The 16,442-nt window shown below is 37.0% G+C and overlaps 1 protein-coding gene across 1 annotated transcript in view; it reads right to left on the bottom strand.

The window, feature by feature from the left end:
- Window positions 1-127, bottom strand: part of DMTF1 (cyclin D binding myb like transcription factor 1) — a 51,274-nt gene extending 51,147 nt beyond the window's left edge. The window contains exon 1 of the mRNA XM_036246159.1: window positions 3-127. The gene's annotated coding sequence lies outside the window, so the exon portion shown is untranslated. The remainder of the gene's footprint in view (window positions 1-2) is intronic.
- Window positions 128-16,442: the final 16,315 nt, after the last annotated feature.

Below are 16,442 nucleotides of genomic sequence, written 5' to 3'. Positions count from 1 at the left end.
ACTTCCTGTTTTGGGTCCGGGCACTTTGGAAGAACCAGGATGAAGGCTCCAAAAAATACCAGGATGGAGGAAGCAGCCACGGACAAGAGTGGCTGCAGCTGGAGTAAGCGAGCGCGACGAGCCACCGGAAACGGAGCTACGGCCGCACCCCGCCCCCAAGCCCCCGCACGCTCCCCCACCCGCTCTCCTCTCCCTTGGGGTGGCTCTGCGCGCCAGATGCTACGTCACTTCCGGCCAAGTTGGAGCGCGAAAAAAGGTTCTAGGTTTATTGGAGCTTCAGACCAGGTGTATGGGGTTGGTGTTAATGGTTCCCTGTGCTGTTCTCCTCATATTGGGAGATTTCGGTACGGATTATCCCTCTGCTGATATAATGGTGACTTTTTATTTTTGGCGCAACTGCGGTCCTTCTGGCTTTGGAGAAAGTTGGGCCCCGCGCGCGGTTCGAATTTCATTATTCTCCAGGGCTCGGAGCGCAAGAAACTGCGAGTTGGAACGGCTTGAAAGTGGGATCTGAATGCCGAAGAAAGCCTGGGATTGTGTGTGTGGCCCTTCACACTTGGTCGGCTTTGCGTTGACGCTGAAAGTTAGCTGTTAACCTGTTTGGGCGTATGTTGCAATTCTTGGGGAAATGCATCCTGTTTGAGTTTAGGAAGATGCTACTCTGGAGTGCACAGCCGTCTTAAAGCACTGCTTTTCTGCGCTGATTGTCTGTCTGGGAAGATCTTAGAGAAGACCAATACTCGTCCCTCCCCCGACCTGTCTTTAATAGGCTTCGTGAGACCCTGGCAAAGATTCTGTTTTTAGAATTCCAAGGCTTTGAAAATCAGAAGATTGTGTAGTCTGAACCCTGTTACAACTCTTACGATTCTGACCTAATTTTACTTGTATATAAAACTAGATTTATTGCACTCTGCTTTCCTTTATCAACTGGGATTACAGGAGTATAAAAGTTAGAATTCGCTAATATAATTGCATCCAACAATAATGTGTAGACTCACTATATTGTCACAATGGGAATATAGTCACTATCAGTTGTAAAAGTCAAATGAAGGCTATCAAAAATAACAGTTTGGCCGTTTCTTATGAAACTAAACATGTTCTTATATAGTTCAGCAATCATGCTTCTTGCTATTTACGCAAATGAGTTGAAAAGGTATGTCCACATAAAAACCTGCTCACGGATATTTATAGCAACTTTATTCATAATTGCCAAACCTTTGAAACAACCAAGTTGTGCTTCAGTAGGTAAATGGATAAATTGTAATACATTTGTACTATGGAATATTATCCAATACTTTTTTAAAAAGAGCTATCAAGCCTTGAAAAGACATGGAGGAACCTTAAATGAATATCACTAAGTGAAAGAAGTCAATTTGAAAAAATTGCATACTGTATAATTCCAACTATATGACATTTTGGAAAGGGCAAAACTATGGCGATAGTAAAAAGATCAATAGTTGCCAGGGATTGGAACTGAACAGAGAGCAGCAGGTGAAGCACAGAGGATTTTTAAGGTAGTGAAATGATTCTGCATGATCTATAATGGTAGGTACATATCATAGACATTTATCAAAAACTCATAGAATATACCATACCAATAACAAACCCTAATGTAAACAATGGACTTGGCTGTTAATGATGTGTCAATGTTGGTTCATCATTTGTAACAAATGTACCACTTCTGTGAGGAATGTTGATAATGGAGGAGGCTATGCATGTGTCTGCTGGCAGAGTGGGGGTAAGTATATAGAAAACATCTATATACTTATTCCCCTCAATTTTGTAGTGGATCTTAAGCTACTCTAAAAAAATTCTATTTTAAAAAGAAGGAAAGTATGAAGGAACGTAAAAAGCACTTTGAATTTGGACATGGTGAGTCAACATGTTTTGAAAACTATGTACCAATTAAATAAATCCTTTACATGTATTAAACTCATTTAGTGTTTACAAGTGCCAAATGCATGAGTACAAGTACTCATTAGTAAATGAATCATTGTATAGATAGGAACTAAAAAGAAGTGAAGGAATGTGTCCAAGGGAACACAGCAAGTAGTGGAAGAGTCAGAATGGAAGCCTCAGCTCTAGAGACTATGTTCTGAACTACCCTTCTGAAGGTAACAGTTTTTAAATAATGAAAACAGTATTACAGCCAGTTTCCAGAGTCTAAACTGAAATGGAAGATAGACATGTATGACCAATTTTCAAAACTAAATTCCAGAAGCAGCATTTTTTCTTTGCATTTAATTTTATTACCAATTTGTGGTGCTTTCTGCATCCTATTATGGTTATGACATATATCATTCAATTTTTTAAATGAATACATAAGTAATATGTAAGCAAAACCATAAGGCAGGGTAGTGTTGTGGTATAGACATTGTAGTCAGACCTGAGTGTGAATCTTTTCTTCATTACTTAGTAATTCGGTATGGTACTTCACTTCTCTAAAGCTTCATTTGCTTTTCAAAAATGGAATAATAAAGTTTATCTCCTAGAATAATGAATTCAACATGCTTTGCATAGAGCCTGACATATATTAAACACTTAAAAATGGAAACTAATACATTTCTGAGCCAGAAAAGCAATCAAGCTACTCAAAGAGCAGTTGTAATGAAATAATAATCATGTATAAAATTATTAACATTTTTGAGGAAGTGGTTCCTAATTAGCCATATTTTCCATAGAGCATACACATACAGGATTCTTTTTATGGCATAAGAGAGTGATACCTAAATTATAGTCTGGCTGCCCATTCTCTTCTGCAAAATCTTAGGTCAGCCTGCACTCTGCTAATAATTCCCTAAAAAAGTCAAGTACATCCTTATAATTCTCTCTTTCTGGTGAGTTTCATAACTGTCTTTTCCCAAGGTCAGTTGGTAACTCTTTGGGGAGGACAGGTGTATTTTAATATTGATTTAATACATAATTTAAAAAGTAAATTCAACATCCCTTTAAGATAAAAACTCGACAGGTGGGTAGAGAGGAAATGTATCTCTACTTACTAAAGGCCATATGTGACAAGCACACAGCTAACATCGTACTCAATGTTGAAAAGCTAAAAGCTTTTCCTCTGAGATCAGGAACATGACAAGGATGCCCACTTTCACCACTTTTATTCACCATAGTATTTGAAGTCCTAGCCAAAGAGCAGCTAGGAAAGAAAAAGAAATAAAGGGAAGAAGTAAAATGCATTATTTACAGGTGACATGAAAAAATATGTATATATATATTTGCTATAAAGACTCCATCAAAAAACTTTAAACAATAACAAGTTCAGTAATGTTGTAGACTACAAAATCAATACGTAAAAATCTGTTGCATTTTTATACACTAATACAAACTATGAGAAAAGAAAACAATCCCATTTACAATTGTATTAAAAAGCATAAAAATACCTAGGAATAAATTTAACCAAGGAGGTGAAAGACTTATATATTGAAAACTATAAGACAGTAATATAAGAAATCACAAATATATGGAAAGATATTCTGCGCTCAAGAAGTGGAAGAATTATTATTGTTAAATTGCCCTTTCTACCCAAACAATATACAAATTAAATGTAATCCCTATAAAAATTCTAATGGCATTTTTCACAGGAATAGAACAAAAAATTCTAAAATTTGTATAGAACCACAAAAGATCCCAGATAGCCAAAGTAATCTTTAGAAAAATGAACAAAGCTGAAGGCATCATACTCTCTGATTTCAAACTATATTACAGAGCTATAGCAAATCAAACAGCATGGTATTTGCATAAAAGCATACATATAGATTTATGGAACAGAACAGAAGCCCTTAAATAAACCCATCATATGTAGTCAACTAACTTATTACAAAATAGCCAAGAATATACAATCGGGAAAGGACAGTATTTTCAATAAATGGTATTGGGAAAATTGGACAGTCACATGCAAAAGAATGAAACTGGACCACTGCCTTAAACCATACACACAAAATTCAAAATGAACTCAAAGTGGATTAAAAACCTGAACATAAGACTTGAAATCATAAAACTGGGAAGAAAATGTAGGGAGTAATCTCCTTGATATAGGTCTTGATGATAATTTTCTGACACCAAAAGCAAGCAAAATTAACAAGTGGGACTACCTCAAACTGAAAAAAAAAAGAAAAACAACTTCTGTACAGCAAAAGAAAACCATTAAAATTAACAGGCAGTCTACTGAATGGGAGAAAATATTTGCAAATTGTATCTGATAAGGTGCTAATATCCAAAATATATAAATAATTCATTCAACTCAGCAGCAAAAAAAGCCCCAAACAATGTGATTTAAAAATGGGTAGAAGATCTGAAGAGACATTTTTTTTTCCATGCAAGACATACAGATGGCCAAACAGGTATGTGAAAAAAGACTCAAAATCATTCATCATCAGGGAAATGCAAATCAAAGCTACAATGAAATATCAGCTCTCACACCTATTAGAATGGCATATATAAGAGAAAATTGGTGCAGACACTGGAAAACAGCATGGCCCATGACTAACGTGGCTCAGTTGGTTGGGTGTCGTTCTGTGCACCAAAAGGTAGCCAGTTTGATTCCTGGTCAAGGCATATGCCTGGGTTTCAGGCTTAGTCCCCAGTAGTGGGCATGCAGGAGGCAGCTGATTGATGTTTCTCAGTCACATCTCTCTCTCTCTGTCTCTCTCTCTCTCTCTCTCTCTCTCTCTCCCCCCTTTCTTTCTCTCTAAAAAATCAATAATAATAATTTTAAAAAAACAAAAACAGTATGGAGGTTCTTTAAGAATTTAAAAATAGAATTACCATAGGATCTAGCAATTCCACTTCTGGGTATTTATGCAAAGAATACAAAAACACTAACTTGAAAAGATATATGCACTCATATATTCATTGCATCATTATTTACAATAGCCAACATACTGAAATTTTATCAATGGATGAAAATCAAGAGGATGTGGTATATATGTGGTATAAATTCGGCCATAAAAAAGAATGAAATCTTGCCATTTGCTACAGTATGGATGGACTTAGAGGGTATTATAATAAATGAAGTAAATCAGACAGAGAGAGACATATACACTATGATCTCTCTTATAGATGAAATAAAAATTTTAACAAACCAAGCTCATATATAGAACAGATTAGTGTTTGCCAGGGTGAAAAAAAATTTTTTTTAACAATAAAAAAGAAAAGTAAATCTATTTTAATGACACCTGCATATCTTTAACTTGCATATCAATATAAGATTATCCATAACATTATTTGAATTCTAGAGCAACTTTCTGCAGTTAGACTTCTAAGTTATTCCTACCTCACTACTTAGTGTGTACCTAGGGAATGCATGAGATTTTTAATATTATTCTAGAATTTACTTAATTAGAAATTAAATACTTTGTATAAAAATCATGAGAACTCATTCTATCCCAAATAGAAGTTATTATATTAAAGTATTTACAGCACAGTCCTGGTACTTGCTGTATTTGCTGGTTATAATTAACTGTTAGATTCCAGATTTTTTTACAATGCTTTTATTACCTTCATCAGTGATAGAATATTAATGCAATTACCTTCTTTTTATAAAAGGACAATATATTAATATAAACGTATTTCAGATACTGAGAGGCAGGTTCTATTGTTTTATGATTGACTCATATCCTGGATGGTATGATTTAGAAAAAAGAGATGTTTGTAAGGGCTTTTGTTCATAGTAAATGAAAAATACAGTTGCTGAGTAGTCCATTTTCTTTCTACACAGTCTCTGTGTTCTGTTAATACAGCTGATGGGCATCACTGGACACCTTTCCAGAACTTCCAGAAAGCTGATGAGGATTCCTATGCTAATAGAGGAATGAATAAACTATCCCTAGTTAGGGCCACACATCAGGCTCTTCCAGGTCCTCTTCTGTCTCAGATTCCTCCTCTAGACTTTTCTCTGGGGATATAACCCTCTTCCTGCCCTCCATTTTGTGTCCGTGTCTCATATCTACACTTCCTTACATTTCTTGACCTGGTCACTACCTCTCCATACTCTCTTCACTTCTTTTTCTTTTGCAAAGGATCTTTACTGAGACTTATTAATGGATCATTATCAAAAATTGGTTTATCTTCCAGTTAAAAGGAGTGGAGAGCTAAAATCAGGTAATTCCAGCAAAGGAGGGTAAAAGTTTTCATTCTGTCCTTGAAATATTTGTGTTGCAAAACAAAACAATTAAATAACTTTACTAAAATTGGAAGAATGTCTGAATCTGGATTTAAAGACCTTTTCCTTTATAGTCTGGCATAGAAGGGAGACAGTATATTAGTAAATCAATAAGTAATTGTCAAGTTTTGTAAATTCCAAGGGTACAAATTGGGTGCTATGAAACTGAGCTTTACATAGGGAGTTCAGAACAGGGCTTTCTGAGAAGACATTTGAACACAGACTGGAAAGGTGAGAAGAAATCTCCACAGTAATGGGGAAGGTGTGGTAGGGCATTTGTTCAGCTAATGTGGGAGTGTATTTGTAGAAAACAGCTGGCCTATATACTGTTTATAAAATGGTAAGGACACAGTGTTGGTAAATGGTAGGCTTAGTCTCTCACACACATTGAGTTTAAGGTTGGAGATTAGCACATGCCAGAGATGGCTGGACCACCTGCCACCTCTGCCTTTTTTCATAGCTTCAGTTTGCCAGCATATAGCACAGTACCTTAACTTAGTAGACACTTAACTATCTATTGAGCTCAAAGATAGTTAAGTGTCTTAAATCAGAAGATCAGGAAGCTAGCCATTTCTATTCTTTGGCAATAGTTATTGACTATAGGAGAGCTTAATTATTTCATTTATTTATTAAAAAAAAATTTTTTTTAATCCTCACCTGAGGACATTTTTGCATTTATCCTCAGATAGAGCAGGAGGAAGAGAGAGAGAGAAAAATCGATGTGAGAGAGACACATCAAGTGGCTGCCACCCGCATGACCCCACTGGGGCTGGGGACAGACTGCAACCATGGTACGTACCCTAGCGGGAACTGAACCCGGGACACTCTGGTCTGTTGGCCAACACTCTTAACCGTTGAGCCAAACCGGCCAGGGCAATTTTTTCAGATAGTGCCACTACTTGGGCAACTCTGGAATAAAACAAACAAATGTCACCTTTTATTACTACTCTAGTGGAAAGAGGTTATTTTAACACAATGTCACATGGTCTCACTATTACTGTAAACTTTATTGCCCAAATCTCTTTGTTCATCTAGATGCAGTATTTTAAGGCTAGAAACACTATATTTTAACCAGCAGATGTCCCTACTCAGCAAGGTTTTTTTCTTTTCTTTTTTCTTTCCAGAGTAGGAGCATCAACAGCAGATGGGAATTCGGTGGCTTGAATTTGTTAGTAATATGCTATGATAGACCAATGACAAACTTCAACAAAAATAAAACTAAAGAGATTATGCTTTGAAATCCAAATCTGAAAGGTCTGCTAGCATTTAAATACTGTCTGGTTAATCTCTTTTATGCAATGTACCTCTAATGCCCTTGAGATGAATATGCAGCTACAAAGAAACAGGAAACCTGTCTAAACTTTATTGCTTTCAGAAGTTTGCACGTTTATGATACTCATTCATTCCTTTCATTCAGCAGATCTTCCTGAGCACATACTTTGTGCTGATCACTATTCTAGACATAGGGAATATGGTAGAGATCAAGAGAAACAAGGCCCCTGCCCTCAAGACACACATATACTAGTGGAGGAGCTGGAGAAGATTACATTAGTGTTTCTCACTGTCTTTGTACAAGAGTCTTGGTTAAAGTACCAATTTACTAAATTATTGCAATTGTCCTTAAAACTTGCTTATGCTTAACAATTTAACAAGGGATTAAGACAAAATATGAATCAAGTCATTATAATCAGATTAATCTAAATTGTAAATATTAGGAATGATGGATCAATGTTCATTAGTCTTGCTTAATCAAAGCACTTTGAACAATATCTGACAAGTGGTAAGTGCTCAAAATGTCAGATATTATTATTTGTCTTTATCCATTATAACTACAAAGAATGAAAAGCAGGAAAAGAGAATTTTCTGGGCAAAGTGTTTTATGCTATAGAAAATTATGTTGCCTTACTTGAGGAATCCCATTTTACTGGGGTTCACTAGATAGATATCCTTAATCTACATGCAGCAGATGCATGTAAACAAAAACACACAAGGTCTTTTTGTTGTTGTTAATCCTCACCCAAGGATATTTTTTCATTGACTATTAGAGCAGAAGGGAGAGAGAAAGAGAGAGAAACATCGATGTGAAAGAAACACAATCGATTGGTTACCTCCCACACAACCCTGAATGGAGCTAGGGATCGAACCTGCAACCCAGGTATGTGCCCTTGACTGGAATTGAACCCATGATCCTTTGGTCCTTGGGCTGATGCTCTAACCAATGAGCAAAACTGGGCAGAACACAAGGTCTTTCTTTTCTTTTAAAAATTCTTTTCTTTTTATTTTGTATTGTTGAAAGTATTACAGATGTCCCCCTTTTTCCCCATTGACACCCTCTTTCCCGCTCCCACCCCTCTTCGGCCTTCCCCAGCCTAGTGTCTGTGTGGATTGGTTGTGCATATAAGTTCTTTGGTTTATACCCCCCGCCCCTCTAAAGTTTGTCAGTCTGTTCCCTACTTCATGATTCTGGATCTCTTTTGGTCGACAGTTTATTGTGTTCATTATGTTCCACAAATAAGTGAGGTCATGTAGTACTTGTCTTTCTCTGACTGGCTTATTTTGCTTAGCATAATACTCTCCAGGTCCCTCCATACCGTCTCAAAGGGTAAGAGATCTTGAATGCATTTTCAGCATCTATTGATATGATCATATGGTTTTTATCTTTCATTTTATTTATGTGGTATACCACATTTATTGATTTGCAAATAATTGTACCAGTCTTGCATCCCTGGGATGAATCCTACTTGCTCATGGTGAATACTTTTTCTTATGTATTGCTGGATCTGATTTGCTAATATTTTGTTAAGGATTTTGGCATCTATATTCATCAGGGATATTGGTCTGTAGTTTTCTTTCTTTGTAGTATCTTTATTTAGTTTTGGAATTAGAATTATGCTCACCTCACAAAAAAAGTTTAGAAGACTTCCTTCTTCTTGGATTTTTTGGAATAGTTTGAGGAGAATGGGTGTTAGTTCTTCTTAAGATATTCGGTAAAACTCCCCTGTGAAACCATCCAGGCCTGGGCTTTTGTTTGCTGGGAGTTTATTCATTATATCTTCAATTTCCTTTGTTGATATTGATCTGTTCAAGTTTTCTGTTTCTTCCTGGTTCAGTTTTGGGAGACTGTGTGATATTAGAAATTTGTCCATTTCACCTAGATTGCCCAATTCGTACAAGGTCTTTCTTGACCTAAAATTGTTAGAGTTAAAATCCAAGCTAAACGGAAAGCACTCTTGGTCAAGCAAGCTATTCCTTCCTCCAAATTACCTGAAATAGCAACCTAGTCTTTTTTTTAACCCTCATCCAAAGATATTTTTCTATTTATCGAGAGAGAGAGAGAGAGAGAGAGAGAGAGAGAGAGAGAGAGAGACATTGATGTGAAAGAGACATATCGACCGATTGCATCCTGCATGACCTGGACCAGGGCCAGGGATGAACCACAACCAAGGTTTGTGCCCTTGACCAGAATCCAACCCGCTAATCTTTGGTCCATGGGCTGATGTTCTAACCGCTGAGCCAAACCAGCCAGGGCAACAACCTAGTCTTTTAACAACAACCTAATTAAAATATTTCTACATTATATTACATATCACCATATTAAATTAAATTTTAGAGCTTAATAACTTTGTTATAATGACTATCTTAAGTAGGCAGATCGAATAAAGATGTGGTATATGATTTTTAATTTAATGAAATTGAGAAAAACAGCATTAGAAAAACACAGTTTCTATGAGCCATCTGTTCAGACTTGAGAATAATATTATATATAAAATTATATTTTAGCCCTGGCCGGTTTGGCTCAGCGGTTAGAGCGTCGGCCTGCGGTCCGGAGAGACCCGGGTTGAGTTCCCACTAAGGGCATGTACTTCGGTTGCAGTTTGTCCCCGGCCCTGGTTGGTCGTGTGGGTGGCAGCCACTGGATGTGTCCCTTCACATCGATGTTTCTCTCTCTCTCTCTCTCTTCCTCTCTCTCCCTCCCACTCTATCTGTACAAAAAATGGAAAAATATCCTCGGGTGAGGATAAAAAAAATAAATAAATAAAAATAAAATTATATTTTATAATTGTAGCTATTGAAACAGTATTATATTGATATTAGAAAACCCACAGTTATGGAAATATGTATCTCCAGTGGTCACAGGATCACTAATGTCTTTTTTTATGTTTGTTTATGTTTCCTACTAGGAGTTTACATTTATGCTGAATTTTAATCTGTGTTGGTTCAACCTGGTGTATTAGGACATAGGTGAAACTCCTTACTCTGTTTCTATTATAACTGGATAAGCTCTATTTCTGTTGAATAGGAGTCCATTTTCACATGATGCTTTAGTCTATTCTTTCTTTCCTTTGCCAAAGAGCCATCTGCTATGGAATCATTCTATATTGAGAACACTCTTGATCTTGAGCCTGTAATAAATTTTCACAATAATTTCCTCTGAGAAGGAACCCATGCTGTTTTACCATTGTTGACCATTGCAGGAAAAATGTAGGATACATATATCATACATAATGTTGTAAATAACTATGTTATTTGAAAAGTTCATAGTAAACATAGTACTCTAAGCATCTGTCACTTGCAATGGGTAAAAACAAAATGAAATCTGAAGCCTTTTGCCTTTAGGCCTTTCCCCTTTCTCTCACTAACTACATTTTGATAAAGTAATAAATTGAATGAAGGATTTGAAAATTGTATTTCCCAAGATAGGTGACTTATAACTGATAGTAGAGTGCAAAAAGTGACCAGGGTTTTCCTACCATCCCCATATTCACCTGGTAGTAACATCTGATATTATTAGATGTTTTATTTTTATAAAATTTTAAATGGAAAGAAAATGGTTGGTTTTACTTTTTTATTGTTGTTTACATAAATAAATGGTAAAATTCAATCCCAGTGACATTTTCAAAGTCACAGATCATACCATACAGATTTACAAAAATAAATCTGTCATTTCTTCGATAACAAGCCTTCAGAGTGCTCTTCAGTCCCTGATAGCTATTTATTCTACCTCTCTCTCAACAAATGACCTTTACAGAGACTTTTTGTTGTTGTTAATCCTCATCCAAGGATATTTTTTCTATTGAATTTTAGAGAGTAGAAGGGAGGAAGGGGGAGAGAGAGAGGAAAAACATTCATTGGTTGCCTCCCACATGCACCCCAACCAGGGCTGGGGATAGAACCTGCAACCCAGGTATTTGTCCTTGACCAGGAATCAAACCTGTGACCCTTAAGTGTGTAGGCCGTCGCTCCAATCACTGATCCACACTGGCCTGGGTGTACAGAGATTTTTAAGCATTAACTCCCTCAATTAGCCTCCCCATTTCCCCACTTATATGCTTATCAGTGCTCATCCTAAACTTCCCTCCTGCCCTAGAGATATTTCTTCTCTTATTCAAGGATAATTCCTTCTTATGTGCTTTTAAACTCATCTCCCTCCAAGGACTATTCTTATTCCCTCTCCAATGTTTTCTCCAACATTCCACTGAAGATCATTAACAGCCTCCACATTGCTAAATTCAATCTATCCCTTCTTTCTTTGATTATTCTTTTTTATCTCTTAATTTTGAGATTGAATACTCTGGAATTTCTCTTACTTATCTAAACACTGTAGCTGAGGTGCCCCCTTTTTAAAAAAACAACAACAAACTTTTCCCCCTTGCTTGATTTTTAGAGAGAGAAAGGGAGAGGGAGAGAGAGATAGAAACATTAATGAGTAAGAACATCCATTGGCCACCTCCAGCATGCCCCCATTGGGGATCAGGCCCACAACCTGGGCATGTGCCCTGACCTGGAACTGAACTGGCAACCTCTTGGTGCATGGGTCAACATTCAACCACTGAGCCACACCGACCAGGCTAGCTGACCTGTCTGTAAATATTGTGACCTCCTAGCCTGCATCTCTTCCTCATTCTATCCTCTCTTTCTAAGTGATATCACCCACTCTAATGGATTTAATTGCTCTCTATACACTGATGACTCCTAAATTTGTAACTCTGCTAATCTATTCAAATCCCTTGTTGGTTGTGGCAACTGACTTAAATGTGGAAGACTGGCAATGTAGAAATTTTGTTTTCTAAAGATGGCTGCATCAGTATTTTCCATCCAATATGCTTTTTATACAATACAATGTTGACACTCCTTCCATCGGGAGGTAGAGGTGTATGACTCCTCCTCCTAAACTGACAGTTTTGTGCCTATTTTAACCAATACAGCTTGCAGGAAGTGGTGTCACATGACTTTGGAAAATAGGTCATAGAAGGCCTATCAGACACCAAGTAAGCAACCATCATCCGGGATGGGGAACATCGGGCCCATGGGCCAAGAAATCAATACCTGCTAACATCACATGCCTCACCAAATTAGCTTGACCAAACATAGCAGGCTAATTTTTAAGTTGATAATTTTGTATGGCCCTCGAATGATATTATAAATCAAAACGGCCCTTTGCAGAAAAAAAATTCCCCACCCCCTGGCTGCATTACTTTGAGGAAACCCAAACTAGCCCACTCAAAAAACCACATGGAAAGGCCATATGGAAAGAGAAGGATGATTGGAGAGCCAGCCTCTAGCTGCTTCAGCCTCCTCTCCAGATTAGCTATCTATTCCTATAGAACAAATTACTTCAACATACAATGGCTTAAAACAGCAAATATTTATTACCTCACAGTTTCTGTGGCTTAAGAATTCAGGAGCAGCTTAGCTGGGGGACGGCTTAGGGACTCTCATGAAGTTGCAATCAAGATATCAGCTGAGGCTTCATCATCTGAAGGATTGACGGAGACGGGAAGATCTAGTTCCTTTACCTAGAACTCACTCACATGGCTATTGGCAAGAGGCTCCATCCCTTGCTATTGGCTGGAGGTCCCAATTCCTACCATGTGGGACTTTTCATAGGGCTGCTTGAGTGTCTTCACAGAGCAAGTGATCCAAGAGTAAGAGCAAAGAGGAAGCAGGGATGTCCTTTGTGACCTAGTTTCAGAGGTTACACATTGTCACTTTTATTTATTTATTTTTTCTTAAGTAATTTATTTTTGTTACAGATGTTTCTTTTTCCCCCACTGATTCCCCCTCCCCCTCTTTTTCTGCCCTCTCCCTAGCTTTGTTGTCCCTGTTCATTGTTCATGCATACATGCATATAAGTTCTGTGGTTTATCTCCCTCCCACCCCCTCTTCTAGGACTAGTCAGTCTGTACCCCACTTCCACGTCTCTGGGACTACCCCATTTCTCAGACTGTTATGTTCATTATATTACACAAATACGTGAGATCATATGACACTTGTCTTTTTCTGTTTGGTTTGTTTCGCTTAGGATGACACTTTCCAGGTTCCACCATGTCTTCTCAAAGGATAAGAGATCTTTCTTTCTTACAGCTGCATAGTACTCCATTGTGTATATGCACCACTGTTTTTTTATCCATTCGTCTGCTGATGGGCATTTGGGCTGTTTCCACATCTTAGCTATTATAAATAGTGCTGCTACAAAAATGGGGGATAAATGCTACATATATTCTTTTGGATGGGTGTTTCAGGCTTCTTAGGGTATATTCCTAGAAGTGGGATCACTGGTCAAACGGAAGTTCAATTTTTAATTTTTTGCAGTAACACCATATTGTTTTCCATAGTGGCTACACCAGTCTGCATTCCCACCAACAGTGTACTAGAGTTCCTTTTCTCCACACCCTCGCCAACACTTGTTGCGTGATGATTTGTTGATGGCTGCCATTCTGACAGGTGTGAGGTGATACCTCATTGTTGTTTTAATTTGCATATCTCTGATGATTAGTGATGTTGAGCATTTCTTCATATGTCTCTTAGCCATTTGTATGTCCTGTTTGGAGAGGTATCCATTTAGTTCCTCTGCCCATTTTTTAATTGGGTTCTTTGTCTTCCTTTTGTTGAGCTGTATAAGCACTCTCTATATATTGGAAATTAACCCCTTATCTGATATATCATTGGCAATTATGCTCTCCCCTACAGTGGGTAGTCTTTCCATTTTCATGATTGTATCTTTTGCTGCACAGAAGCTTTTGAGTTTGATGTAGTCCCATGTATTCATTTTCTCCTTTGTTTCTGTTGCCTTAGGTGATGTGTCAGTGAAAATTCTGCTGCGTATGATGTCTGAAATTGTGTTGCCTACATTTTCTTCTAGGATTTTTATGTTCATGAGTCACATTTAAGTCTTTTATACATTTTGGGTTTATTCTTGTGTAGGTGTAAGTTGATGGTCTAGTTTCATTTTTTTTGCATGTAGCTGTCCAATTTTCCCAACACCATTTATTAAAGAGGCTGTCTTTACTCCACTGTATGCTCTTGCCACCTTTGTCAAATATTAATTGAGCATATTGTCTTGGGTCCATTTCTGGGTTTTCTGTTGTGTTCCAGTGGTCTATATGCCTGTTTTTGTGCCAGGCTGTTTTTATTACAATGGCTTTGCGGTATAACCTGAAATCTGGTAATGTGATCCCTCCTACTTTGTTCTTTTTTTTCAAGAGTGCTGTGGCTATTTGAGGTATTTTTGGTTCCATATGAATTTTTGAAGTATTTGTTCTAGTTCTGTGAAGTATGTGGTTGGTATTTATATGGAGATTGCATTGAATCTATAGATTTCTTTGGGTAGTATGCACATTTTAATGATGTTAATTCTTCCAATCCATGAACAGGGTATGTGCTTCCACTTTTCATTCATATCGTTCTCTATTTCTTTTTTCAATGACTTGTAGTTTTTTGTGAATAGGTCCTTTATTTCTTTGGTTAAGTTTATTCCTAGGTTATCTTAATTTCTTTGCCGCAATGGAAAATGGGATTGTTTTCTTAGTTTCTCTTTCTATGAGTTCATCCTTGTTGTATAAGAATGCCATCGATTTCTTGACGTTAATTTTGTATCCTGTACTTTGCCAAACTCATTTATTATGTCTAGTAAATTTTTTGATGGAGTCTTTGGGGTTTTCTACGTATAGTATCATGTCATCTGTGAATAATGACAGTTTCACTTCCTCCTTTCCAATTTGGATCCCTTTTATTTTTTCTTCCTGTCTTATTGCAATGGCTAAGACTTCCAATACTATGTTAAATAAGAGTGGCGAAAGTGGGCATCCCTGTCTTTTTCCTGTTCTTAAGGGAAATGCTTTCAGTTTCTGCCCATTGAGTATGATGTTGGCTGTAGGTCTTTCACATATGGCCTTTATTATGTTTAGATATGATTCCTCTATTCCCACACTGCTGAACATTTTTATCAGAAATGGATGCTGGATTTTGTCGAAGGCTTTTTCACCATCTATTGATACGATCATATGGTTTTTATTCTTCATTTTGTTTATGTGGTGTATCACGTTTATTGATTTGTGACTATTGTACCAGCCTTGCATCCCTGAGATGAATCCCACTTGGTCATGGTGAATAATTTTTTTGATGTGTTGCTGGATCCGATTTACATGTATTTTGTTCAGGATTTTGGCATCTATGTTCATCAGGAATATTGGCCTGTAGTTTTCTTTCTTTGTAATGTCTTTTCCTGGTTTTGGAATTAGAATTATGCTGGCCTCATAAAACGAGTTTGGAAGTCTTTGTTCTTCTTCAATTTTTTGAAATGGTTTGAGGAGAATGGGTGTCAGTTCTTCTTTGAATGTTCGGTAAAACTCCCTCATGAAGCCATCCGGGCCTGGGCTTTTGTTTGCTGCGAGAATCTTGCTTATATCTTCAATTTCTTCTGTTGTTATTGGTCTGTTCAAGTTTTTTTTATCTCTTCCTGGTCCAGTTTTGAGAGACTATGTGTTTCTAGAAATTTGTCCATTTTGCTGATTGTCAAATTTGTTGCCATATAATTGTTCATAGTAGTTGTTGATGATCTTTTGTATTTCTGTGGTGTCAGTTGTTACTTCTCCTCTTTCATTTCTGATTTTGTGTATTTGGGTTCTCTCTCTTTGTTTTTTGGTGAGTCTAGCTAATGGTCCATCAATCTTGTTTATCTTTTCGAAAAACCAGCTTTTTGTTTCATTGATCCTTTGAATTGTTTTTTTTTTTTTTTTTGGACTCTATGTCATTTATTTCTGCTCTGAACTTTACTATTTCCTTCCTTCTACTTGCTTTAGGGTTTCCTTTTTGTTTGCTTTCTAGTTCTTTAAGTTATGAGGTTAGGTGGTCTATTAGAGATTTTTCTTGCTTCTTGAGGTAGGCCTGTAGTGCTATGAACTTCCCTCTCAGAACTATTTTCGCTGTATCCCAATAGGTTTTGTGTTGTTGTGTGTTCATTTTCATTGGATTCCAGAAAGTTTTTAAT

This window comes from Molossus molossus, unplaced genomic scaffold, assembly GCF_014108415.1.
Source record: "Molossus molossus isolate mMolMol1 unplaced genomic scaffold, mMolMol1.p scaffold_m16_p_7, whole genome shotgun sequence".
Taxonomy (NCBI): domain Eukaryota; kingdom Metazoa; phylum Chordata; class Mammalia; order Chiroptera; family Molossidae; genus Molossus; species Molossus molossus.
This window is presented reverse-complemented; position numbering and strand designations above follow the sequence as displayed.